The sequence below is a fragment of the Triturus cristatus genome, chromosome 12 (genome assembly GCF_964204655.1).
Source record: "Triturus cristatus chromosome 12, aTriCri1.1, whole genome shotgun sequence".
Classification (NCBI taxonomy): domain Eukaryota; kingdom Metazoa; phylum Chordata; class Amphibia; order Caudata; family Salamandridae; genus Triturus; species Triturus cristatus.
The window spans coordinates 249,335,519-249,362,684 of record NC_140595.1 but is presented as its reverse complement, the minus strand read 5'-3'; positions in this window follow the sequence as shown (position 1 = coordinate 249,362,684).

Here is a 27,166-nt window from a genome sequence, read left to right as displayed (position 1 = left end):
GGTGTTAGACTCGTACTCTGGCCTACTGGTTAAGGTCTTAACTCTTACTCTGGCCTACTGGTTAAGGTCTTAACTCTTACTCTGGCCTAATAGCTAAGGTCTTAGACTCGTACTCTTGCCTACTGGTTAAGGTCTTAACTCTTACTCTGGCCTACTGGTTAAGGTCTTAACTCTTACTCTGGCCTAATACCTAAGGTCTTAACTCTTACTCTGGCCTACTGGTTAAGGTCTTATCTCTTACTCTGGCCTAATAGCTAAGGTCTTAACTCTTATTCTGGCCTAATAGCTAAGGTCTTAGATTCGTACTCTGGCCTAATGGTTAAGGTCTTAACTCTTACTCTGGCCTAATAGCTAAGGCCTTAACTCTTACTCTGGCCTACAGGTTAAGGTCTTAACTCTTACTCTGGCCTAATAGCTAAGGTCTTAGACTCGTACTCTGGCCTAATGGTTAAGGTCTTAACTCTTACTCTGGGCTACTGGTTAAGGTCTTAGACTCGTACTCTGGCCTACTGGTTAAGTTCTTAACTCTTACTCTGGCCTACTGGTTAAGGTCTTAACTCTTACTCTGGCCTACTGGTTAAGGTCTTAACTCTTACTCTGGCCTAATAGCTAAAGTCTTAACTCTTACGCTGGCCTAAAAGCTAAGGTCTTAGACTCTAACTCTGGCCTACAGGTTAAGGTCTTAACTCTTACTCTGGCCTACTGGTTAAGGTCTTAACTCTTACTCTGGCCAAATAGCTAAGGTCTTAGACTCGTACTCTTGGCTACTGGTTAAGGTCTGAACTCTTACTCTGGCCTAATAGCTAATGTCTTAGACTTGTACTCTGGCCTACTGGTTAAGGTTTTAACTCTTACTCTGGCCTACTGGTTAAGGTCTTAACTCTTTATCTGGCCTAATAGCTAAGGTCTTAACTCTTACTCTGGCCTACTAGCTAAGGTCTTAGACTCGTACTATGGCCTAATGGTTAAGGTCTTAACTCTTACTCTGGGCTACTGGTTAAGGTCTTAGACTCGTACTCTGGCCTACTGGTTAAGTTCTTAACTCTTACTCTGGCCTACTGGTTAAGGTCTTAACTCTTATTCTGTTCTACTGGTTAAGGTCTTAACTCTTACTCTGGCCTAATAGCTAAAGTCTTAACTCTTACGCTGGCCTAAAAGCTAAGGTCTTAGACTCTAACTCTGGCCTACAGGTTAAGGTTTTAACTCTTACTCTGGCCTACTGGTTAAGGTCTTAACTCTTACTCTGGCCAAATAGCTAAGGTCTTAGACTCGTACTCTTGGCTACTGGTTAACGTCTTAACTCTTACTCTGGCCTAATAGCTAAGGTCTTAACTCTTACTCTGGCCTACTGGTTAAGGTCTTAACTATTACTCTGGCCTACTGGTTAAGGTCTTAACTCTTACACTAGCCTAATACCTAAGGTCTTAACTCTTACTCTGGCCTACTGGTTAAGGTCTTAACTCTTACTCTGGCCTAATAGCTAAGGTCTTAACTCTTACTCTGGCCTAATAGCTAAGGTCTTAGACTCGTACTCTGGCCTAATGGTTAAGGTCTTAACTCTTATTCTGGCCTAATAGCTAAGGTCTAAGACTCGTACTCTGGCCTAATGGTTAAGGTCTTAGACTCTTACTCTGGCCTAATAGCTAAGGTCTTAGACTCGTACTCTGGCCTACTGGTTAAGGTCTTAACTCTTACTCTGGCCTACTGGTTAAGGTCTTAACTCTTACTCTGGCCTAATAGCTAAGGTCTTAGACTCGTACTCTGGCCTACTGGTTAAGGTCTTAACTCTTACTCTGGCCTACTGGTTAAGGTCTTAACTCTTACTCTGGCCTAATACCTAAGGTCTTAACTCTTACTCTGGCCTACTGGTTAAGGTCTTATCTCTTACTCTGGCCTAATAGCTAAGGTCTTAACTCTTATTCTGGCCTAATAGCTAAGGTCTTAGACTCGTACTCTGGCCTAATGGTTAAGGTCTTAACTCTTACTCTGGCCTAATAGCTAAGGTCTTAACTCTTACTCTGGCCTACAGGTTAAGGTCTTAACTCTTACTCTGGCCTAATAGCTAAGTTCTTAGACTCGTACTCTGGCCTAATGGTTAAGGTCTTAACTCTTACTCTGGGCTACTGGTTAAGGTCTTAGACTCGTACTCTGGCCTACTGGTTAAGTTCTTAACTCTTACTCTGGCCTACTGGTTAAGGTCTTAACTCTTACTCTGGCCTACTGGTTAAGGTCTTAACTCTTACTCTGGCCTAATAGCTAAAGTCTTAACTCTTACTCTGGCCTAAAAGCTAAGGTCTTAGACTCTAACTCTGGCCTACAGGTTAAGGTCTTAACTCTTACTCGGGCCTACTGGTTAAGGTCTTAACTCTTACTCTGGCCAAATAGCTAAGGTCTTAGACTCGTACTCTTGGCTACTGGTTAAGGTCTTAACTCTTACTCTGGCCTAATAGCTAAGGTCTTAACTCTTACTCTGGCCTAATAGCTAAGGTCTTAGACTCGTACTCTGGCCTAATGGTTAAGGTCTTAACTCTTATTCTGGCCTAATAGCTAAGGTCTAAGACTCGTACTCTGGCCTAATGGTTAAGGTCTTGGACTCTTACTCTGGCCTAATAGCTAAGGTCTTAGACTCGTACTCTGGCCTACTGGTTAAGGTCTTAACTCTTACTCTGGCCTACTGGTTAAGTTCTTAACTCTTACTCTGGCCTACTGGTTAAGGTCTTAACTCTTACTCTGGCCTACTGGTTAAGGTCTTAACTCTTACTCTGGCCTAATAGCTAAAGTCTTAACTCTTACGCTGGCCTAAAAGCTAAGGTCTTAGACTCTAACTCTGGCCTACAGGTTAAGGTCTTAACTCTTACTCTGGCCTACTGGTTAAGGTCTTAACTCTTACTCTGGCCAAATAGATAAGGTCTTAGACTCGTACTCTTGGCTACTGGTTAAGGTCTTAACTCTTACTCTGGCCTAATAGCTAAGGTCTTAGACTTGTACTCTGGCCTACTGGTTAAGGTCTTAACTCTTACTCTGGCCTACTGGTTAAGGTCTTAACTCTTACTCTGGCCTAATAGCTAAGGTCTTAACTCTTACTCTGGCCTACTAGCTACGGTCTTAGACTCATACTCTGGCCTAATGGTTAAGGTTTTAACTCTTACTCTGGCCTAATAGCTAAGGTCTTAACTCTTACTCTGGCCTAATACCTAAGGTCTTAACTCTTACTCTGGCTTACTGGTTAAGGTCTTATCTCTTACTCTGGCCTAATAGCTAAGGTCTTAACTCTTACTCTGGCCTACTAGCTAAGGTCTTAGACTCGTACTCTGGCCTAATGGTTAAGGTCTTAACTCTTACTCTGGCCTACTGGTTAAGGTCTTAACTCTTACTCTGGCCTACTGGTTAAGGTCTTAACTCTTACTCTGGCCTAATAGCTAATGTCTTAACTCTTACTCTGGCCTACTATCTAAGGTCTTAGACTCGTACTCTTGCCTAATGGTTAAGGTCTTAACTCTTACTCTGGCCTAATAGCTAAGGTCTTAGACTCGTACTCTGGCCTAATGGTTAAGGTCTTAGACTCTTACTCTGACCTACTAGTTAAGGTCTTAACTCTTACTCTGGCCTACTGGTTAAGGTCTTAACTCTTACTCTGGCCTAATAGCTAAGGTCTTAGACTCGTACTCTGGCCTACTGGTTAAGGTCTTAACTCTTACTCTGGCCTACTGGTTAAGGTCTTAACTCTTACTCTGGCCTAATACCTAAGGTCTTAACTCTTACTCTGGCCTACTGGTTAAGGTCTTAACTCTTACTCTGGCCTAATAGCTAAGGTCCTAACTCTTACTCTGGCCTAATAGCTAAGGTCTTAGACTCGTACTCTGGCCTAATGGTTAAAGTTTTAACTCTTACTCTGGCCTAATAGCTAAGGTCTTAACTCTTACTCTGGCCTAATAGCTAAGGTCTTAGACTCGTACTCTGGCCTAATAGTTAAGGTCTTAGACTCTTACTCTGGCCTAATAGCTAAGGTCTTAGACTCGTACTCTGGCCTACTGGTTAAGGTCTTAACTCTTACTCTGGCCTACTGGTTAAGGTCTTAACTCTTACTCTGGCCTAATAGCTAAGGTCTTAGACTCGTACTCTTGCCTACTGGTTAAGGTCTTAACTCTTACTCTGGCCTACTGGTTAAGGTCTTAACTCTTACTCTGGCCTAATACCTAAGGTCTTAACTCTTACTCTGGCCTACTGGTTAAGGTCTTATCTCTTACTCTGGCCTAATAGCTATGGTCTTAACTCTTATTCTGGCCTAATAGCTAAGGTCTTAGACTCGTACTCTGGCCTAATGGTTAAGGTCTTAACTCTTACTCTGGCCTAATAGCTAAGGTCTTAACTCTTACTCTGGCCTACAGGTTAAGGTCTTAACTCTTACTCTGGCCTAATAGCTAAGGTCTTAGACTCGTACTCTGGCCTAATGGTTAAGGTCTTAACTCCTACTCTGGGCTACTGGTTAGGGTCTTAACTCTTACTCTGGCCTAATAGCTAAAGTCTTAGCTCTTACGCTGGCCTAAAAGCTAAGGTCTTAGACTCTAACTCTGGCCTACTGGTTAAGTTCTTAACTCTTACACTGGCCTACTGGTTAAGGTCTTAACTCTTACTCTGGCCTACTGGTTAAGGTCTTAACTCTTACTCTGGCCTAATAGCTAAAGTCTTAACTCTTACGCTGGCCTAAAAGCTAAGGTCTTAGACTCTAACTCTGGCCTACAGGTTAAGGTCTTAACTCTTACTCTGGCCTACTGGTTAAGGTCTTAACTCTTACTCTGGCCAAATAGATAAGGTCTTAGACTCGTACTCTTGGCTACTGGTTAAGGTCTTAACTCTTACTCTGGCCTAATAGCTAAGGTCTTAGACTTGTACTCTGGCCTACTGGTTAAGGTCTTAACTTTTACTCTGGCCTACTGGTTAAGGTCTTAACTCTTACTCTGGCCTAATAGCTAAGGTCTTAACTCTTACTCTGGCCTACTAGCTACGGTCTTAGACTCATACTCTGGCCTAATGGTTAAGGTTTTAACTCTTACTCTGGCCTAATAGCTAAGGTCTTAACTCTTACTCTGGCCTAATACCTAAGGTCTTAACTCTTACTCTGGCTTACTGGTTAAGGTCTTAACTCTTACTCTGGCCTAATAGCTAAGGTCTTAACTCTTACTCTGGCCTACTAGCTAAGGTCTTAGACTCGTACTCTGGCCTAATGGTTAAGGTCTTAACTCTTACTCTGGCCTACTGGTTAAGGTCTTAACTCTTACTCTGGCCTACTGGTTAAGGTCTTAACTCTTACTCTGGCCTAATAGCTAAAGTCTTAACTCTTACACTGGCCTAAAAGCTAAGGTCTTAGACTCTAACTCTGGCCTACAGGTTAAGGTCTTAACTCTTACTCTGGCCTACTGGTTAAGGTCTTAACTCTTACTCTGGCCAAATAGCTGAGGTCTTAGATTCGTACTCTTGGCTACTGGTTAAGGTCTTAACTCTTACTCTGGCCTAATAGCTAAGGTCTTAGACTTGTACTCTGGCCTACTGGTTAAGGTCTTAACTCTTACTCTGGCCTACTGGTTAAGGTCTTAACTCTTACTCTGGCCTAATAGCTAAGGTCTTAACTCTTACTCTGGCCTACTAGCTAAGGTCTTAGACTCGTACTCTGGCCTAATGGTTAAGGTCTTAGACTCTTACTCTGACCTACTAGTTAAGGTCTTAACTCTTACTCTGGCCTACTGGTTAAGGTCTTAACTCTTACTCTGGCCTAATACCTAAGGTCTTAACTCTTACTCTGGCCTACTGGTTAAGGTCTTAACTCTTACTCTGGCCTAATAGCTAAGGTCTTAACTCTTACTCTGGCCTACTAGCTAAGGTCTTAGACTCGTACTCTGGCCTAATGGTTAAGGTCTTAACTCTTACTCTGGCCTACTGGTTAAGGTCTTAACTCTTACTCTGGCCTAATAGCTAAGGTCTTAGACTCGTACTCTGGCCTAATAGTTAAGGTCTTAGACTCTTACTCTGGCCTAATAGCTAAGGTCTTAGACTTGTACTCTGGCCTACTGGTTAAGGTCTTAACTCTTACTCTGGCCTACTGGTTAAGGTCTTAGACTCGTACTCTGGCCTACTGGTTAAGGTCTTAACTCTTACTCTGGCCTACTGGTTAAGGTCTTAACTCTTACTCTGGCCTAATAGCTAAGGTCTTAGACTCGTACTCTGGCCTACTTGTTAAGGTCTTAACTCTTACTCTGGCCTACTGGTTAAGGTCTTAACTCTTACTCTGGCCTAATACCTAAGGTCTTAACTCTTACTCTGGCCTACTGGTTAAGGTATTAACTCTTACTCTGGCCTAATAGCTAAGGTCTTAGACTCGTACTCTGGCCTACTGGTTAAGGTCTTAACTCTTACTCTGGCCTAATACCTAAGGTCTTAACTCTTACTCTGGCCTACTGGTTAAGGTCTTAACTCTTACTCTGGCCTACTGGTTAAGGTCTTAACTCTTACTCTGGCCTAATAGCTAATGTCTTAACTCTTACTCTGGCCTACTATCTAAGGTCTTAGACTCGTACTCTTGCCTAATGGTTAAGGTCTTAACTCTTACTCTGGCCTAATAGCTAAGGTCTTAGACTCGTACTCTGGCCTAATGGTTAAGGTCTTAGACTCTTACTCTGACCTACTAGTTAAAGTCTTAACTCTTACTCTGGCCTACTGGTTAAGGTCTTAACTCTTACTCTGGCCTAATAGCTAAGGTCTTAGACTCGTACTCTGGCCTACTGGTTAAGGTCTTAACTCTTACTCTGGCCTACTGGTTAAGGTCTTAACTCTTACTCTGGCCTAATACCTAAGGTCTTAACTCTTACTCTGGCCTACTGGTTAAGGTCTTAACTCTTACTCTGGCCTAATAGCTAAGGTCCTAACTCTTACTCTGGCCTAATAGCTAAGGTCTTAGACTCGTACTCTGGCCTAATGGTTAAGGTTTTAACTCTTACTCTGGCCTAATAGCTAAGGTCTTAACTCTTACTCTGGCCTAATAGCTAAGGTCTTAGACTCGTACTCTGGCCTAATAGTTAAGGTCTTAGACTCTTACTCTGGCCTAATAGCTAAGGTCTTAGACTCGTACTCTGGCCTACTGGTTAAGGTCTTAACTCTTACTCTGGCCTACTGGTTAAGGTCTTAACTCTTACTCTGGCCTAATAGCTAAGGTCTTAGACTCGTACTCTTGCCTACTGGTTAAGGTCTTAACTCTTACTCTGGCCTACTGGTTAAGGTCTTAACTCTTACTCTGGCCTAATACCTAAGGTCTTAACTCTTACTCTGGCCTACTGGTTAAGGTCTTATCTCTTACTCTGGCCTAATAGCTATGGTCTTAACTCTTATTCTGGCCTAATAGCTAAGGTCTTAGACTCGTACTCTGGCCTAATGGTTAAGGTCTTAACTCTTACTCTGGCCTAATAGCTAAGGTCTTAACTCTTACGCTGGCCTAAAAGCTAAGGTCTTAGACTCTAACTCTGGCCTACAGGTTAAGGTCTTAACTCTTACTCTGGCCTACTGGTTAAGGTCCTAACTCTTACTCTGGCCAAATAGATAAGGTCTTAGACTCGTACTCTTGGCTACTGGTTAAGGTCTTAACTCTTACTCTGGCCTAATAGCTAAGGTCTTAGACTTGTACTCTGGCCTACTGGTTAAGGTCTTAACTCTTACTCTGGCCTACTGGTTAAGGTCTTAACTCTTACTCTGGCCTAATAGCTAAGGTCTTAACTCTTACTCTGGCCTACTAGCTACGGTCTTAGACTCGTACTCTGGCCTAATGGTTAAGGTCTTAACTCTTACTCTGGCCTAATAGCTAAGGTCTTAACTCTTACTCTGGCCTAATACCTAAGGTCTTAACTCTTACTCTGGCTTACTGGTTAAGGTCTTAACTCTTACTCTGGCCTAATAGCTAAGGTCTTAACTCTTACTCTGGCCTACTAGCTAAGGTCTTAGACTCGTACTCTGGCCTAATGGTTAAGGTCTTAACTCTTACTCTGGCCTACTGGTTAAGGTCTTAACTCTTACTCTGGCCAAATAGCTAAGGTCTTAGACTCGTACTCTTGGCTACTGGTTAAGGTCTTAACTCTTACTCTGGCCTAATAGCTAAGGTCTTAGACTTGTACTCTGGCCTACTGGTTAAGGTTTTAACTCTTACTCTGGCCTACTGGTTAAGGTCTTAACTCTTACTCTGGCCTAATAGCTAAGGTCTTAACTCTTACTCTGGCCTACTAGCTAAGGTCTTAGACTCATACTCTGGCCTAATGGTTAAGGTCTTAACTCTTACTCTGGCCTAATAGCTAAGGTCTTAACTCTTACTCTGGCCTAATAGCTAAGGTCTTAGACTCGTACCCTGGCCTAATGGTTAAGGTCTTGACTCTTACTCTGGCCTAATAGCTACGGTCTTAACTCTTACTCTGGCCTAATACCTAAGGTCTTAACTCTTACTCTGGCTTACTGGTTAAGGTCTTAACTCTTACTCTGGCCTAATAGCTAAGGTCTTAACTCTTACTCTGGCCTACTAGCTAAGGTCTTAGACTCGTACTCTGGCCTAATGGTTAAGGTCTTAACTCTTACTCTGGCCTACTGGTTAAGGTCTTAACTCTTACTCTGGCCTACTGGTTAAGGTCTTAACTCTTACTCTGGCCTAATAGCTAAGGTCTTAGACTCGTACTCTGGCCTACTGGTTAAGGTCTTAACTCTTACTCTGGCCTACTGGTTAAGGTCTTAACTCTTACTCTGGCCTAATACCTAAGGTCTTAACTCTTACTCTGGCCTACTGGTTAAGGTCTTAACTCTTACTCTGGCCTAATAGCTAAGGTCTTAACTCTTACTCTGGCCTACTAGCTAAGGTCTTAGACTCGTACTCTGGCCTAATGGTTAAGGTCTTAACTCTTACTCTGGCCTACTGGTTAAGGTCTTAACTCTTACTCTGGCCTAATAGCTAAGGTCTTAGACTCGTACTCTGGCCTAATAGTTAAGGTCTTAGACTCTTACTCTGGCCTAATAGCTAAGGTCTTAAACTCGTACTCTGGCCTACTGGTTAAGGTCTTAACTCTTACTCTGGCCTACTGGTTAAGGTCTTAACTCTTACTCTGGCCTAATAGCTAAGGTCTTAGACTCGTACTCTTGCCTACTGGTTAAGGTCTTAACTCTTACTCTGGCCTACTGGTTAAGGTCTTAACTCTTACTCTGGCCTAATACCTAAGGTCTTAACTCTTACTCTGGCCTACTGGTTAAGGTCTTAACTCTTACTCTGGCCTAATAGCTAAGGTCTTAACTCTTACTCTGGCCTACTAGCTAAGGTCTTAGACTCGTACTCTGGCCTAATGGTTAAGGTCTTAGACTCTTACTCTGACCTACTAGTTAAGGTCTTAACTCTTACTCTGGCCTACTGGTTAAGGTCTTAACTCTTACTCTGGCCTAATAGCTAAGGTCTTAGACTCGTACTCTGGCCTACTGGTTAAGGTCTTAACTCTTACTCTGGCCTACTGGTTAAGGTCTTAACTCTTACTCTGGCCTAATACCTAAGGTCTTAACTCTTACTCTGGCCTACTGGTTAAGGTCTTAACTCTTACTCTGGCCTAATAGCTAAGGTCTTAACTCTTACTCTGGCCTACTAGCTAAGGTCTTAGACTCGTACTCTGGCCTAATGGTTAAGGTCTTAACTCTTACTCTGGCCTACTGGTTAAGGTCTTAACTCTTACTCTGGCCTAATAGCTAAGGTCTTAGACTCGTACTCTGGCCTAATAGTTAAAGTCTTAGACTCTTACTCTGGCCTAATAGCTAAGGTCTTAGACTCGTACTCTGGCCTACTGGTTAAGGTCTTAACTCTTACTCTGGCCTACTGGTTAAGGTCTTAACTCTTACTCTGGCCTAATAGCTAAGGTCTTAGACTCGTACTCTTGCCTACTGGTTAAGGTCTTAACTCTTACTCTGGCCTACTGGTTAAGGTCTTAACTCTTACTCTGGCCTAATACCTAAGGTCTTAACTCTTACTCTGGCCTACTGGTTAAGGTCTTATCTCTTACTCTGGCCTAATAGCTAAGGTCTTAACTCTTATTCTGGCCTAATAGCTAAGGTCTTAGACACGTACTCTGGCCTAATGGTTAAGGTCTTAACTCTTACTCTGGCCTAATAGCTAAGGTCTTAACTCTTACTCTGGCCTAATGGTTAAGGTCTTAACTCTTACTCTGGGCTACTGGTTAAGGTCTTAGACTCGTACTCTGGCCTACTGGTTAAGTTCTTAACTCTTACTCTGGCCTACTGGTTAAGGTCTTAACTCTTACTCTGGCCTACTGGTTAAGGTCTTAACCCTTACTCTGGCCTAATAGCTAAAGTCTTAACTCTTACGCTGGCCTAAAAGCTAAGGTCTTAGACTCTAACTCTGGCCTACAGGTTAAGGTCTTAACTCTTACTCTGGCCTACTGGTTAAGGTCTTAACTCTTACTCTGGCCAAATAGCTAAGGTCTTAGACTCGTACTCTTGGCTACTGGTTAAGGTCTTAACTCTTACTCTGGCCTAATAGCTAAGGTCTTAGACTTGTACTCTGGCCTACTGGTTAAGGTTTAACTCTTACTCTGGCCTACTGGTTAAGGTCTTAACTCTTACTCTGGCCTAATAGCTAAGGTCTTAACTCTTACTCTGGCCTACTAGCTAAGGTCTTAGACTCATACTCTGGCCTAATGGTTAAGGTCTTAACTCTTACTCTGGCCTAATAGCTAAGGTCTTAACTCTTACTCTGGCCTAATAGCTAAGGTCTTAGACTCGTACTCTGGCCTAATGGTTAAGGTCTTGACTCTTACTCTGGCCTAATAGCTACGGTCTTAACTCTTACTCTGGCCTAATACCTAAGGTCTTAACTCTTACTCTGGCTTACTGGTTAAGGTCTTAACTCTTACTCTGGCCTAATAGCTAAGGTCTTAACTCTTACTCTGGCCTACTAGCTAAGGTCTTAGACTCGTACTCTGGCCTAATGGTTAAGGTCTTAACTCTTACTCTGGCCTACTGGTTAAGGTCTTAACTCTTACTCTGGCCTACTGGTTAAGGTCTTAACTCTTACTCTGGCCTACTGGTTAAGGTCTTAACTCTTACTCTGGCCTAATAGCTAAGGTCTTAGACTCGTACTCCGGCCTACTGGTTAAGGTCTTAACTCTTACTCTGGCCTACTGGTTAAGGTCTTAACTCTTACTCTGGCCTAATACCTAAGGTCTTAACTCTTACTCTGGCCTACTGGTTAAGGTCTTAACTCTTACTCTGGCCTAATAGCTAAGGTCTTAACTCTTACTCTGGCCTACTAGCTAAGGTCTTAGACTCGTACTCTGGCCTAATGGTTAAGGTCTTAACTCTTACTCTGGCCTACTGGTTAAGGTCTTAACTCTTACTCTGGCCTAATAGCTAAGGTCTTAGACTCGTACTCTGGCCTAATAGTTAAGGTCTTAGACTCTTACTCTGGCCTAATAGCTAAGGTCTTAGACTCGTACTCTGGCCTACTGGTTAAGGTCTTAACTCTTACTCTGGCCTACTGGTTAAGGTCTTAACTCTTACTCTGGCCTAATAGCTAAGGTCTTAGACTCGTACTCTTGCCTACTGGTTAAGGTCTTAACTCTTACTCTGGCCTACTGGTTAAGGTCTTAACTCTTACTCTGGCCTAATACCTAAGGTCTTAACTCTTACTCTGGCCTACTGGTTAAGGTCTTATCTCTTACTCTGGCCTAATAGCTAAGGTCTTAACTCTTATTCTGGCCTAATAGCTAAGGTCTTAGACTCGTACTCTGGCCTAATGGTTAAGGTCTTAACTCTTACTCTGGCCTAATAGCTAAGGCCTTAACTCTTACTCTGGCCTACAGGTTAAGGTCTTAACTCTTACTCTGGCCTAATAGCTAAGGTCTTAGACTCGTACTCTGGCCTAATGGTTAAGGTCTTAACTCTTACTCTGGGCTACTGGTTAAGGTCTTAGACTCGTACTCTGGCCTACTGGTTAAGTTCTTAACTCTTACTCTGGCCTACTGGTTAAGGTCTTAACTCTTACTCTGGCCTACTGGTTAAGGTCTTAACTCTTACTCTGGCCTAATAGCTAAAGTCTTAACTCTTACGCTGGCCTAAAAGCTAAGGTCTTAGACTCTAACTCTGGCCTACAGGTTAAGGTCTTAACTCTTACTCTGGCCTACTGGTTAAGGTCTTAACTCTTACTCTGGCCAAATAGCTAAGGTCTTAGACTCGTACTCTTGGCTACTGGTTAAGGTCTTAACTCTTACTCTGGCCTAATAGCTAAGGTCTTAGACTTGTACTCTGGCCTACTGGTTAAGGTTTTAACTCTTACTCTGGCCTACTGGTTAAGGTCTTAACTCTTTATCTGGCCTAATAGCTAAGGTCTTAACTCTTACTCTGGCCTACTAGCTAAGGTCTTAGACTCATACTCTGGCCTAATGGTTAAGGTCTTAACTCTTACTCTGGCCTAATAGCTAAGGTCTTAACTCTTACTCTGGCCTAATAGCTAAGGTCTTAGACTCGTACTCTGGCCTAATGGTTAAGGTCTTGACTCTTACTCTGGCCTAATAGCTAAGGTCTTAACTCTTACTCTGGCCTAATACCTAAGGTCTTAACTCTTACTCTGGCTTACTGGTTAAGGTCTTAACTCTTACTCTGGCCTAATAGCTAAGGTCTTAACTCTTACCCTGGCCTACTAGCTAAGGTCTTAGACTCGTACTCTGGCCTAATAGTTAAGGTCTTAGACTCTTACTCTGGCCTAATAGCTAAGGTCTTAGACTCGTACTCTGGCCTACAGGTTAAGGTCTTAACTCTTACTCTGGCCTACTGGTTAAGGTCTTAACTCTTACTCTGGCCTAATAGCTAAGGTCTTAGACTCGTACTCTGGCCTACTGGTTAAGGTCTTAACTCTTACTCTGGCCTACTGGTTAAGGTCTTAACTCTTACTCTGGCCTAATAGCTAAGGTCTTAGACTCGTACTCTGGCCTACTGGTTAAGGTCTTAACTCTTACTCTGGCCTACTGGTTAAGGTCTTAACTCTTACTCTGGCCTAATACCTAAGGTCTTAACTCTTACTCTGGCCTACTGGTTAAGGTCTTAACTCTTACTCTGGCCTAATAGCTAAGGTCCTAACTCTTACTCTGGCCTAATAGCTAAGGTCTTAGACTCGTACTCTGGCCTAATGGTTAAGGTTTTAACTCTTACTCTGGCCTAATAGCTAAGGTCTTAACTCTTACTCTGGACTAATAGCTAAGGTCTTAGACTCGTACTCTGGCCTAATAGTTAAGGTCTTAGACTCTTACTCTGGCCTAATAGCTAAGGTCTTAGACTCGTACTCTGGCCTACTGGTTAAGGTCTTAACTCTTACTCTGGCCTACTGGTTAAGGTCTTAACTCTTACTCTGGCCTAATAGCTAAGGTCTTAGACTCGTACTCTTGCCTACTGGTTAAGGTCTTAACTCTTACTCTGGCCTACTGGTTAAGGTCTTAACTCTTACTCTGGCCTAATACCTAAGGTCTTAACTCTTACTCTGGCCTACTGGTTAAGGTCTTATCTCTTACTCTGGCCTAATAGCTATGGTCTTAACTCTTATTCTGGCCTAATAGCTAAGGTCTTAGACTCGTACTCTGGCCTAATGGTTAAGGTCTTAACTCTTACTCTGGCCTAATAGCTAAGGTCTTAACTCTTACGCTGGCCTAAAAGCTAAGGTCTTAGACTCTAACTCTGGCCTACAGGTTAAGGTCTTAACTCTTACTCTGGCCTACTGGTTAAGGTCCTAACTCTTACTCTGGCCAAATAGATAAGGTCTTAGACTCGTACTCTTGGCTACTGGTTAAGGTCTTAACTCTTACTCTGGCCTAATAGCTAAGGTCTTAGACTTGTACTCTGGCCTACTGGTTAAGGTCTTAACTCTTACTCTGGCCTACTGGTTAAGGTCTTAACTCTTACTCTGGCCTAATAGCTAAGGTCTTAACTCTTACTCTGGCCTACTAGCTACGGTCTTAGACTCATACTCTGGCCTAATGGTTAAGGTCTTAACTCTTACTCTGGCCTAATAGCTAAGGTCTTAACTCTTACTCTGGCCTAATACCTAAGGTCTTAACTCTTACTCTGGCTTACTGGTTAAGGTCTTAACTCTTACTCTGGCCTAATAGCTAAGGTCTTAACTCTTACTCTGGCCTACTAGCTAAGGTCTTAGACTCGTACTCTGGCCTAATGGTTAAGGTCTTAGACTCTTACTCTGGCCTAATAGCTAAGGTCTTAGACTCGTACTCTGGCCTACAGGTTAAGGTCTTAACTCTTACTCTGGCCTACTGGTTAAGGTCTTAACTCTTACTCTGGCCTAATAGCTAAGGTCTTAGACTCGTACTCTTGCCTACTGGTTAAGGTCTTAACTCTTACTCTGGCCTACTGGTTAAGGTCTTAACTCTTACTCTGGCCTAATACCTAAGGTCTTAACTCTTACTCTGGCCTACTGGTTAAGGTCTTAACTCTTACTCTGGCCTAATAGCTAAGGTCTTAACTCTTACTCTGGCCTACTAGCTAAGGTCATAGACTCGTACTCTGGCCTAATGGTTAAGGTCTTAGACTCTTACTCTGACCTACTAGTTAAGGTCTTAACTCTTACTCTGGCCTACTGGTTAAGGTCTTAACTCTTACTCTGGCCTAATAGCTAAGGTCTTAGACTCATACTCTGGCCTACTGGTTAAGGTCTTAACTCTTACTCTGGCCTACTGGTTAAGGTCTTAACTCTTACTCTGGCCTAATACCTAAGGTCTTAACTCTTACTCTGGCCTACTGGTTAAGGTCTTAACTCTTACTCTGGCCTAATAGCTAAGGTCTTAACTCTTACTCTGGCCTACTAGCTAAGGTCTTAGACTCGTACTCTGGCCTAATGGTTAAGGTCTTAACTCTTACTCTGGCCTACTGGTTAAGGTCTTAACTCTTACTCTGGCCTAATAGCTAAGGTCTTAGACTCGTACTCTGGCCTAATAGTTAAAGTCTTAGACTCTTACTCTGGCCTAATAGCTAAGGTCTTAGACTCGTACTCTGGCCTACTGGTTAAGGTCTTAACTCTTACTCTGGCCTACTGGTTAAGGTCTTAACTCTTACTCTGGCCTAATAGCTAAGGTCTTAGACTCGTACTCTTGCCTACTGGTTAAGGTCTTAACTCTTACTCTGGCCTACTGGTTAAGGTCTTAACTCTTACTCTGGCCTAATACCTAAGGTCTTAACTCTTACTCTGGCCTACTGGTTAAGGTCTTATCTCTTACTCTGGCCTAATAGCTAAGGTCTTAACTCTTATTCTGGCCTAATAGCTAAGGTCTTAGACACGTACTCTGGCCTAATGGTTAAGGTCTTAACTCTTACTCTGGCCTAATAGCTAAGGTCTTAACTCTTACTCTGGCCTAATGGTTAAGGTCTTAACTCTTACTCTGGGCTACTGGTTAAGGTCTTAGACTCGTACTCTGGCCTACTGGTTAAGTTCTTAACTCTTACTCTGGCCTACTGGTTAAGGTCTTAACTCTTACTCTGGCCTACTGGTTAAGGTCTTAACCCTTACTCTGGCCTAATAGCTAAAGTCTTAACTCTTACGCTGGCCTAAAAGCTAAGGTCTTAGACTCTAACTCTGGCCTACAGGTTAAGGTCTTAACTCTTACTCTGGCCTACTGGTTAAGGTCTTAACTCTTACTCTGGCCAAATAGCTAAGGTCTTAGACTCGTACTCTTGGCTACTGGTTAAGGTCTTAACTCTTACTCTGGCCTAATAGCTAAGGTCTTAGACTTGTACTCTGGCCTACTGGTTAAGGTTTAACTCTTACTCTGGCCTACTGGTTAAGGTCTTAACTCTTACTCTGGCCTAATAGCTAAGGTCTTAACTCTTACTCTGGCCTACTAGCTAAGATCTTAGACTCTTACTCTGGCCTAATGGTTAAGGTCTTAACTCTTACTCTGGCCTAATAGCTAAGGTCTTAACTCTTACTCTGGCCTAATAGCTAAGGTCTTAGACTCGAACTCTGGCCTAATGGTTAAGGTCTTGACTCTTACTCTGGCCTAATAGCTACGGTCTTAACTCTTACTCTGGCCTAATACCTAAGGTCTTAACTCTTACTCTGGCTTACTGGTTAAGGTCTTAACTCTTACTCTGGCCTAATAGCTAAGGTCTTAACTCTTACTCTGGCCTACTAGCTAAGGTCTTAGACTCGTACTCTGGCCTAATGGTTAAGGTCTTAACTCTTACTCTGGCCTACTGGTTAAGGTCTTAACTCTTACTCTGGCCTACTGGTTAAGGTCTTAACTCTTACTCTGGCCTACTGGTTAAGGTCTTAACTCTTACTCTGGCCTAATAGCTAAGGTCTTAGACTCGTACTCCGGCCTACTGGTTAAGGTCTTAACTCTTACTCTGGCCTACTGGTTAAGGTCTTAACTCTTACTCTGGCCTAATACCTAAGGTCTTAACTCTTACTCTGGCCTACTGGTTAAGGTCTTAACTCTTACTCTGGCCTAATAGCTAAGGTCTTAACTCTTACTCTGGCCTACTAGCTAAGGTCTTAGACTCGTACTCTGGCCTAATGGTTAAGGTCTTAACTCTTACTCTGGCCTACTGGTTAAGGTCTTAACTCTTACTCTGGCCTAATAGCTAAGGTCTTAGACTCGTACTCTGGCCTAATAGTTAAGGTCTTAGACTCTTACTCTGGCCTAATAGCTAAGGTCTTAGACTCGTACTCTGGCCTACTGGTTAAGGTCTTAACTCTTACTCTGGCCTACTGGTTAAGGTCTTAACTCTTACTCTGGCCTAATAGCTAAGGTCTTAGACTCGTACTCTTGCCTACTGGTTAAGGTCTTAACTCTTACTCTGGCCTACTGGTTAAGGTCTTAACTCTTACTCTGGCCTAATACCTAAGGTCTTAACTCTTACTCTGGCCTACTGGTTAAGGTCTTATCTCTTACTCTGGCCTAATAGCTAAGGTCTTAACTCTTATTCTGGCCTAATAGCTAAGGTCTTAGACTCGTACTCTGGCCTAATGGTTAAGGTCTTAACTCTTACTCTGGCCTAATAGCTAAGGCCTTAACTCTTACTCTGGCCTACAGGTTAAGGTCTTAACTCTTACTCTGGCCTAATAGCTAAGGTCTTAGACTCGTACTCTGGCCTAATGGTTAAGGTCTTAACTCTTACTCTGGGCTACTGGTTAAGGTCTTAGACTCGTACTCTGGCCTACTGGTTAAGTTCTTAACTCTTACTCTGGCCTACTGGTTAAGGTCTTAACTCTTACTCTGGCCTACTGGTTAAGGTCTTAACTCTTACTCTGGCCTAATAGCTAAAGTCTTAACTCTTACGCTGGCCTAAAAGCTAAGGTCTTAGACTCTAACTCTGGCCTACAGGTTAAGGTCTTAACTCTTACTCTGGCCTACTGGTTAAGGTCTTAACTCTTACTCTGGCCAAATAGCTAAGGTCTTAGACTCGTACTCTTGGCTACTGGTTAAGGTCTTAACTCTTACTCTGGCCTAATAGCTAAGGTCTTAGACTTGTACTCTGGCCTACTGGTTAAGGTTTTAACTCTTACTCTGGCCTACTGGTTAAGGTCTTAACTCTTTATCTGGCCTAATAGCTAAGGTCTTAACTCTTACTCTGGCCTACTAGCTAAGGTCTTAGACTCATACTCTGGCCTAATGGTTAAGGTCTTAACTCTTACTCTGGCCTAATAGCTAAGGTCTTAACTCTTACTCTGGCCTAATAGCTAAGGTCTTAGACTCGTACTCTGGCCTAATGGTTAAGGTCTTGACTCTTACTCTGGCCTAATAGCTAAGGTCTTAACTCTTACTCTGGCCTAATACCTAAGGTCTTAACTCTTACTCTGGCTTACTGGTTAAGGTCTTAACTCTTACTCTGGCCTAATAGCTAAGGTCTTAACTCTTACCCTGGCCTACTAGCTAAGGTCTTAGACTCGTACTCTGGCCTAATAGTTAAGGTCTTAGACTCTTACTCTGGCCTAATAGCTAAGGTCTTAGACTTGTACTCTGGCCTACAGGTTAAGGTCTTAACTCTTACTCTGGCCTACTGGTTAAGGTCTTAACTCTTACTCTGGCCTAATAGCTAAGGTCTTAGACTCGTACTCTGGCCTACTGGTTAAGGTCTTAACTCTTACTCTGGCCTACTGGTTAAGGTCTTAACTCTTACTCTGGCCTAATAGCTAAAGTCTTAACTCTTACACTGGCCTAAAAGCTAAGGTCTTAGACTCTAACTCTGGCCTACAGGTTAAGGTCTTAACTCTTACTCTGGCTTACTGGTTAAGGTCTTAACTCTTACTCTGGCCTAATAGCTAAGGTCTTAACTCTTACTCTGGCCTACTAGCTAAGGTCTTAGACTCGTACTCTGGCCTAATGGTTAAGGTCTTAACTCTTACTCTGGCCTACTGGTTAAGGTCTTAACTCTTACTCTGGCCTAATAGCTAAGGTTTTAGACTCGTACTATGGCCTACAGTTTAAGGTCTTTACTCTCACTCTGGCCTAGTGGTTAAGGTCTTAACTCTTACTCTGGCCTACTGGTTAAGGTCTTAACTCTTACCCTGGCCTAATAGCTAAGGTCTTAGACTCGTACTCTGGCCTAATGGTTAAGGTCTTAACTCTTACTCTGGCCTAATAGCTAAGGTCTTAACTCTTACTCTGGCCTAATAGCTACGGTCTTAACTCTTCCTCTGGCCGAATGGTTAAGGTCTTAACTCTTACTCTGGCCTACTGGTTAAGGTCTTAACTCTTACTCTGGCCTAATAGCTAAGGTCTTGGACTCGTACTCTGGCCTAATGGTTAAGGTCTTAGACTCTTACTCTGGCCTACTGGTTAAGGTCTTAACTCTTACTCTGGCCTACTGGTTAAGGTCTTAACTCTTACTCTGGCCTAATAGCTAAGGTCTTAGACTTGTACTCTGGCCTACTGGTTAAGGTCTTAACTCTTACTCTGGCCAAATACCTAAGGTCTTAACTCTTACTCTGGCCTTCTGGTTAAGGTCTTAACTCTTACTCTGGCCTAATAGCTAAGGTCTTAACTCTTACTCTGGCCTAATAGCTAAGGTCTTAGACTCGTACTCTGGCCTAATGGTTAAGGTCTAAACTCTTACTCTGGCCTAATAGCTAAGGTCTTAACTCTTACTCTGGCCTAATAGCTAAGGTCTTAGACTCGTACTCTGGCCTAATAGTTAAGGTCTTAGACTCTTACTCTGGCCTAATAGCTAAGGTCTTAGACTCGTACTCTGGCCTACAGGTTAAGGTCTTAACTCTTACTCTGGCCTACTGGTTAAGGTCTTAACTCTTACTCTGGCCTAATAGCTAAGGTCTTAGACTCGTACTCTGGCCTACTGGTTAAGGTCTTAACTCTTACTCTGGCCTACTGGTTAAGGTCTTAACTCTTACTCTGGCCTAATACCTAAGGTCTTAACTCTTACTCTGGCCTACTGGTTAAGGTCTTATCTCTTACTCTGGCCTAATAGCTAAGGTCTTAACTCTTATTCTGGCCTAATAGCTAAGGTCTTAGACTTGTACTCTGGCCTAATGGTTAAGGTCTTAACTCTTACTCTGGCCTAATAGCTAAGGTCTTAACTCTTACTCTGGCCTACAGGTTAAGGTCTTAACTCTTACTCTGGCCTAATAGCTAAGGTCTTAGACTCGTACTATGGCCTAATGGTTAAGGTCTTAACTCTTACTCTGGGCTACTGGTTAAGGTCTTAGACTCGTACTCTGGCCTACTGGTTAAGTTCTTAACTCTTACTCTGGCCTACTGGTTAAGGTCTTAACTCTTACTCTGGCCTACTGGTTAAGATCTTAACTCTTACTCTGGCCTAATAGCTAAAGTCTTAACTCTTACGCTGGCCTAAAAGCTAAGGTCTTAGACTCTTACTCTGGCCTACAGGTTAAGGTCTTAACTCTTACTCTGGCCTACTGGTTAAGGTCTTAACTCTTACTCTGGCCAAATAGCTAAGGTCTTAGACTCGTACTCTTGGCTACTGGTTAAGGTCTTAACTCTTACTCCGGCCTAATAGCTAAGGTCTTAGACCCGTACTCTGGCCTACTGGTTAAGGTCTTAACTATTACTCTGGCCTACTGGTTAAGGTCTTAACTCTTACTCTAGCCTAATACCTAAGGTCTTAACTCTTACTCTGGCCTACTGGTTAAGGTCTTAACTCTTACTCTGGCCTAATAGCTAAGGTCTTAACTCTTACTCTGGCCTAATAGCTAAGGTCTTAGACTCGTACTCTGGCCTAATGGTTAAGGTCTTAACTCTTACTCTGGCCTAATAGCTAAGGTCTAAGACTCGTACTCTGGCCTAATGGTTAAGGTCTTAGACTCTTACTCTGGCCTAATAGCTAAGGTCTTAGACTCGTACTCTGGCCTACTGGTTAAGGTCTTAACTCTTACTCTGGCCTACTGGTTAAGGTCTTAACTCTTACTCTGGCCTAATAGCTAAGGTCTTAGACTCGTACTCTGGCCTACTGGTTAAGGTCTTAACTCTTACTCTGGCCTACTGGTTAAGGTCTTAACTCTTACTCTGGCCTAATACCTAAGGTCTTAACTCTTACTCTGGCATACTGGTTAAGGTCTTAACTCTTACTCTGGCCTAATAGCTAAGGTCTTAGACTCGTACTCTGGCCTAATGGTTAAGGTCTTAACTCCTATTCTGGCCTAATAGCTAAGGTCTTAGACTCGTACTCTGGCCTAATGGTTAAGGTCTTAACTCTTACTCTGGCCTAATAGCTAAGGTCTTAACTCTTTCTCTGGCCTACTGGTTAAGGTCTTAGACTCGTACTCTGGCCTACTGGTTAAGGTCTTAACTCTTACTCTGGCCTACTGGTTAAGGTCTTAACTCTTACTCTGGCCTAATAGCTAAGGTCTTAGACTCGTACTCTGGCCTACTTGTTAAGGTCTTAACTCTTACTCTGGCCTACTGGTTAAGGTCTTAACTCTTACTCTGGCCTAATACCTAAGGTCTTAACTCTTACTCTGGCCTACTGGTTAAGGTATTAACTCTTACTCTGGCCTAATAGCTAAGGTCTTAGACTCGTACTCTGGCCTACTGGTTAAGGTCTTAACTCTTACTCTGGCCTACTGGTTAAGGTCTTAACTCTTACTCTGGCCTAATACCTAAGGTCTTAACTCTTACTCTGGCCTACTGGTTAAGGTCTTAACTCTTACTCTGGCCTACTGGTTAAGGTCTTAACTCTTACTCTGGCCTAATAGCTAATGTCTTAACTCTTACTCTGGCCTACTATCTAAGGTCTTAGACTCGTACTCTTGCCTAATGGTTAAGGTCTTAACTCTTACTCTGGCCTAATAGCTAAGGTCTTAGACTCGTACTCTGGCCTAATGGTTAAGGTCTTAGACTCTTACTCTGACCTACTAGTTAAGGTCTTAACTCTTACTCTGGCCTACTGGTTAAGGTCTTAACTCTTACTCTGGCCTAATAGCTAAGGTCTTAGACTCGTACTCTGGCCTACTGGTTAAGGTCTTAACTCTTACTCTGGCCTACTGGTTAAGGTCTTAACTCTTACTCTGGTCTAATACCTAAGGTCTTAACTCTTACTCTGGCCTACTGGTTAAGGTCTTAACTCTTACTCTGGCCTAATAGCTAAGGTCCTAACTCTTACTCTGGCCTAATAGCTAAGGTCTTAGACTCGTACTCTGGCCTAATGGTTAAGGTTTTAACTCTTACTCTGGCCTAATAGCTAAGGTCTTAACTCTTACTCTGGCCTAATAGCTAAGGTCTTAGACTCGTACTCTGGCCTAATAGTTAAGGTCTTAGACTCTTACTCTGGCCTAATAGCTAAGGTCTTAGACTCGTACTCTGGCCTACTGGTTAAGGTCTTAACTCTTACTCTGGCCTACTGGTTAAGGTCTTAACTCTTACTCTGGCCTAATAGCTAAGGTCTTAGACTCGTACTCTTGCCTACTGGTTAAGGTCTTAACTCTTACTCTGGCCTACTGGTTAAGGTCCTAACTCTTACTCTGGCCTAATACCTAAGGTCTTAACTCTTACTCTGGCCTACTGGTTAAGGTCTTATCTCTTACTCTGGCCTAATAGCTATGGTCTTAACTCTTATTCTGGCCTAATAGCTAAGGTCTTAGACTCGTACTCTGGCCTAATGGTTAAGGTCTTAACTCTTACTCTGGCCTAATAGCTAAGGTCTTAACTCTTACGCTGGCCTAAAAGCTAAGGTCTTAGACTCTAACTCTGGCCTACAGGTTAAGGTCTTAACTCTTACTCTGGCCTACTGGTTAAGGTCCTAACTCTTACTCTGGCCAAATAGATAAGGTCTTAGACTCGTACTCTTGGCTACTGGTTAAGGTCTTAACTCTTACTCTGGCCTAATAGCTAAGGTCTTAGACTTGTACTCTGGCCTACTGGTTAAGGTCTTAACTCTTACTCTGGCCTACTGGTTAAGGTCTTAACTCTTACTCTGGCCTAATAGCTAAGGTCTTAACTCTTACTCTGGCCTACTAGCTACGGTCTTAGACTCGTACTCTGGCCTAATGGTTAAGGTCTTAACTCTTACTCTGGCCTAATAGCTAAGGTCTTAACTCTTACTCTGGCCTAATACCTAAGGTCTGAACTCTTACTCTGGCTTACTGGTTAAGGTCTTAACTCTTACTCTGGCCTAATAGCTAAGGTCTTAACTCTTACTCTGGCCTACTAGCTAAGGTCTTAGACTCGTACTCTGGCCTAATGGTTAAGGTCTTAACTCTTACTCTGGCCTACTGGTTAAGGTCTTAACTCTTACTCTGGCCAAATAGCTAAGGTCTTAGACTCGTACTCTTGGCTACTGGTTAAGGTCTTAACTCTTACTCTGGCCTAATAGCTAAGGTCTTAGACTTGTACTCTGGCCTACTGGTTAAGGTTTTAACTCTTACTCTGGCCTACTGGTTAAGGTCTTAACTCTTACTCTGGCCTAATAGCTAAGGTCTTAACTCTTACTCTGGCCTACTAGCTAAGGTCTTAGACTCATACTCTGGCCTAATGGTTAAGGTCTTAACTCTTACTCTGGCCTAATAGCTAAGGTCTTAACTCTTACTCTGGCCTAATAGCTAAGGTCTTAGACTCGTACCCTGGCCTAATGGTTAAGGTCTTGACTCTTACTCTGGCCTAATAGCTACGGTCTTAACTCTTACTCTGGCCTAATACCTAAGGTCTTAACTCTTACTCTGGCTTACTGGTTAAGGTCTTAACTCTTACTCTGGCCTAATAGCTAAGGTCTTAACTCTTACTCTGGCCTACTAGCTAAGGTCTTAGACTCGTACTCTGGCCTAATGGTTAAGGTCTTAACTCTTACTCTGGCCTACTGGTTAAGGTCTTAACTCTTACTCTGGCCTACTGGTTAAGGTCTTAACTCTTACTCTGGCCTAATAGCTAAGGTCTTAGACTCGTACTCTGGCCTACTGGTTAAGGTCTTAACTCTTACTCTGGCCTACTGGTTAAGGTCTTAACTCTTACTCTGGCCTAATACCTAAGGTCTTAACTCTTACTCTGGCCTACTGGTTAAGGTCTTAACTCTTACTCTGGCCTAATAGCTAAGGTCTTAACTCTTACTCTGGCCTACTAGCTAAGGTCTTAGACTCGTACTCTGGCCTAATGGTTAAGGTCTTAACTCTTACTCTGGCCTACTGGTTAAGGTCTTAACTCTTACTCTGGCCTAATAGCTAAGGTCTTAGACTCGTACTCTGGCCTAATAGTTAAGGTCTTAGACTCTTACTCTGGCCTAATAGCTAAGGTCTTAGACTCGTACTCTGGCCTACTGGTTAAGGTCTTAACTCTTACTCTGGCCTACTGGTTAAGGTCTTAACTCTTACTCTGGCCTAATAGCTAAGGTCTTAGACTTGTACTCTTGCCTACTGGTTAAGGTCTTAACTCTTACTCTGGCCTACTGGTTAAGGTCTTAACTCTTACTCTGGCCTAATACCTAAGGTCTTAACTCTTACTCTGGCCTACTGGTTAAGGTCTTAACTCTTACTCTGGCCTAATAGCTAAGGTCTTAACTCTTACTCTGGCCTACTAGCTAAGGTCTTAGACTCGTACTCTGGCCTAATGGTTAAGGTCTTAGACTCTTACTCTGACCTACTAGTTAAGGTCTTAACTCTTACTCTGGCCTACTGGTTAAGGTCTTAACTCTTACTCTGGCCTAATAGCTAAGGTCTTAGACTCGTACTCTGGCCTACTGGTTAAGGTCTTAACTCTTACTCTGGCCTACTGGTTAAGGTCTTAACTCTTACTCTGGCCTAATACCTAAGGTCTTAACTCTTACTCTGGCCTACTGGTTAAGGTCTTAACTCTTACTCTGGCCTAATAGCTAAGGTCTTAACTCTTACTCTGGCCTACTAGCTAAGGTCTTAGACTCGTACTCTGGCCTAATGGTTAAGGTCTTAACTCTTACTCTGGCCTACTGGTTAAGGTCTTAACTCTTACTCTGGCCTAATAGCTAAGGTCTTAGACTCGTACTCTGGCCTAATAGTTAAAGTCTTAGACTCTTACTCTGGCCTAATAGCTAAGGTCTTAGACTCGTACTCTGGCCTACTGGTTAAGGTCTTAACTCTTACTCTGGCCTACTGGTTAAGGTCTTAACTCTTACTCTGGCCTAATAGCTAAGGTCTTAGACTCGTACTCTTGCCTACTGGTTAAGGTCTTAACTCTTACTCTGGCCTACTGGTTAAGGTCTTAACTCTTACTCTGGCCTAATACCTAAGGTCTTAACTCTTACTCTGGCCTACTGGTTAAGGTCTTATCTCTTACTCTGGCCTAATAGCTAAGGTCTTAACTCTTATTCTGGCCTAACAGCTAAGGTCTTAGACACGTACTCTGGCCTAATGGTTAAGGTCTTAACTCTTACTCTGGCCTAATAGCTAAGGTCTTAACTCTTACTCTGGCCTAATGGTTAAGGTCTTAACTCTTACTCTGGGCTACTGGTTAAGGTCTTAGACTCGTACTCTGGCCTACTGGTTAAGTTCTTAACTCTTACTCTGGCCTACTGGTTAAGGTCTTAACTCTTACTCTGGCCTACTGGTTAAGGTCTTAACCCTTACTCTGGCCTAATAGCTAAAGTCTTAACTCTTACGCTGGCCTAAAAGCTAAGGTCTTAGACTCTAACTCTGGCCTACAGGTTAAGGTCTTAACTCTTACTCTGGCCTACTGGTTAAGGTCTTAACTCTTACTCTGGCCAAATAGCTAAGGTCTTAGACTCGTACTCTTGGCTACTGGTTAAGGTCTTAACTCTTACTCTGGCCTAATAGCTAAGGTCTTAGACTTGTACTCTGGCCTACTGGTTAAGGTTTAACTCTTACTCTGGCCTACTGGTTAAGGTCTTAACTCTTACTCTGGCCTAATAGCTAAGGTCTTAACTCTTACTCTGGCCTACTAGCTAAGGTCTTAGACTCATACTCTGGCCTAATGGTTAAGGTCTTAACTCTTACTCTGGCCTAATAGCTAAGGTCTTAACTCTTACTCTGGCCTAATAGCTAAGGTCTTAGACTCGTACTCTGGCCTAATGGTTAAGGTCTTGACTCTTACTCTGGCCTAATAGCTACGGTCTTAACTCTTACTCTGGCCTAATACCTAAGGTCTTAACTCTTACTCTGGCTTACTGGTTAAGGTCTTAACTCTTACTCTGGCCTAATAGCTAAGGTCTTAACTCTTACTCTGGCCTACTAGCTAAGGTCTTAGACTCGTACTCTGGCCTAATGGTTAAGGTCTTAACTCTTACTCTGGCCTACTGGTTAAGGTCTTAACTCTTACTCTGGCCTACTGGTTAAGGTCTTAACTCTTACTCTGGCCTAATAGCTAAGGTCTTAGACTCGTACTCCGGCCTACTGGTTAAGGTCTTAACTCTTACTCTGGCCTACTGGTTAAGGTCTTAACTCTTACTCTGGCCTAATACCTAAGGTCTTAACTCTTACTCTGGCCTACTGGTTAATGTCTTAACTCTTACTCTGGCCTAATAGCTAAGGTCTTAACTCTTACTCTGGCCTACTAGCTAAGGTCTTAGACTCGTACTCTGGCCTAATGGTTAAGGTCTTAACTCTTACTCTGGCCTACTGGTTAAGGTCTTAACTCTTACTCTGGCCTAATAGCTAAGGTCTTAGACTCGTACTCTGGCCTAATAGTTAAGGTCTTAGACTCTTACTCTGGCCTAATAGCTAAGGTCTTAGACTCGTACTCTGGCCTACTGGTTAAGGTCTTAACTCTTACTCTGGCCTACTGGTTAAGGTCTTAACTCTTACTCTGGCCTAATAGCTAAGGTCTTAGACTCGTACTCTTGCCTACTGGTTAAGGTCTTAACTCTTACTCTGGCCTACTGGTTAAGGTCTTAACTCTTACTCTGGCCTAATACCTAAGGTCTTAACTCTTACTCTGGCCTACTGGTTAAGGTCTTATCTCTTACTCTGGCCTAATAGCTAAGGTCTTAACTCTTATTCTGGCCTAATAGCTAAGGTCTTAGACTCGTACTCTGGCCTAATGGTTAAGGTCTTAACTCTTACTCTGGCCTAATAGCTAAGGCCTTAACTCTTACTCTGGCCTACAGGTTAAGGTCTTAACTCTTACTCTGGCCTAATAGCTAAGGTCTTAGACTCGTACTCTGGCCTAATGGTTAAGGTCTTAACTCTTACTCTGGGCTACTGGTTAAGGTCTTAGACTCGTACTCTGGCCTACTGGTTAAGTTCTTAACTCTTACTCTGGCCTACTGGTTAAGGTCTTAACTCTTACTCTGGCCTACTGGTTAAGGTCTTAACTCTTACTCTGGCCTAATAGCTAAAGTCTTAACTCTTACGCTGGCCTAAAAGCTAAGGTCTTAGACTCTAACTCTGGCCTACAGGTTAAGGTCTTAACTCTTACTCTGGCCTACTGGTTAAGGTCTTAACTCTTACTCTGGCCAAATAGCTAAGGTCTTAGACTCGTACTCTTGGCTACTGGTTAAGGTCTTAACTCTTACTCTGGCCTAATAGCTAAGGTCTTAGACTTGTACTCTGGCCTACTGGTTAAGGTTTTAACTCTTACTCTGGCCTACTGGTTAAGGTCTTAACTCTTTATCTGGCCTAATAGCTAAGGTCTTAACTCTTACTCTGGCCTACTAGCTAAGGTCTTAGACTCATACTCTGGCCTAATGGTTAAGGTCT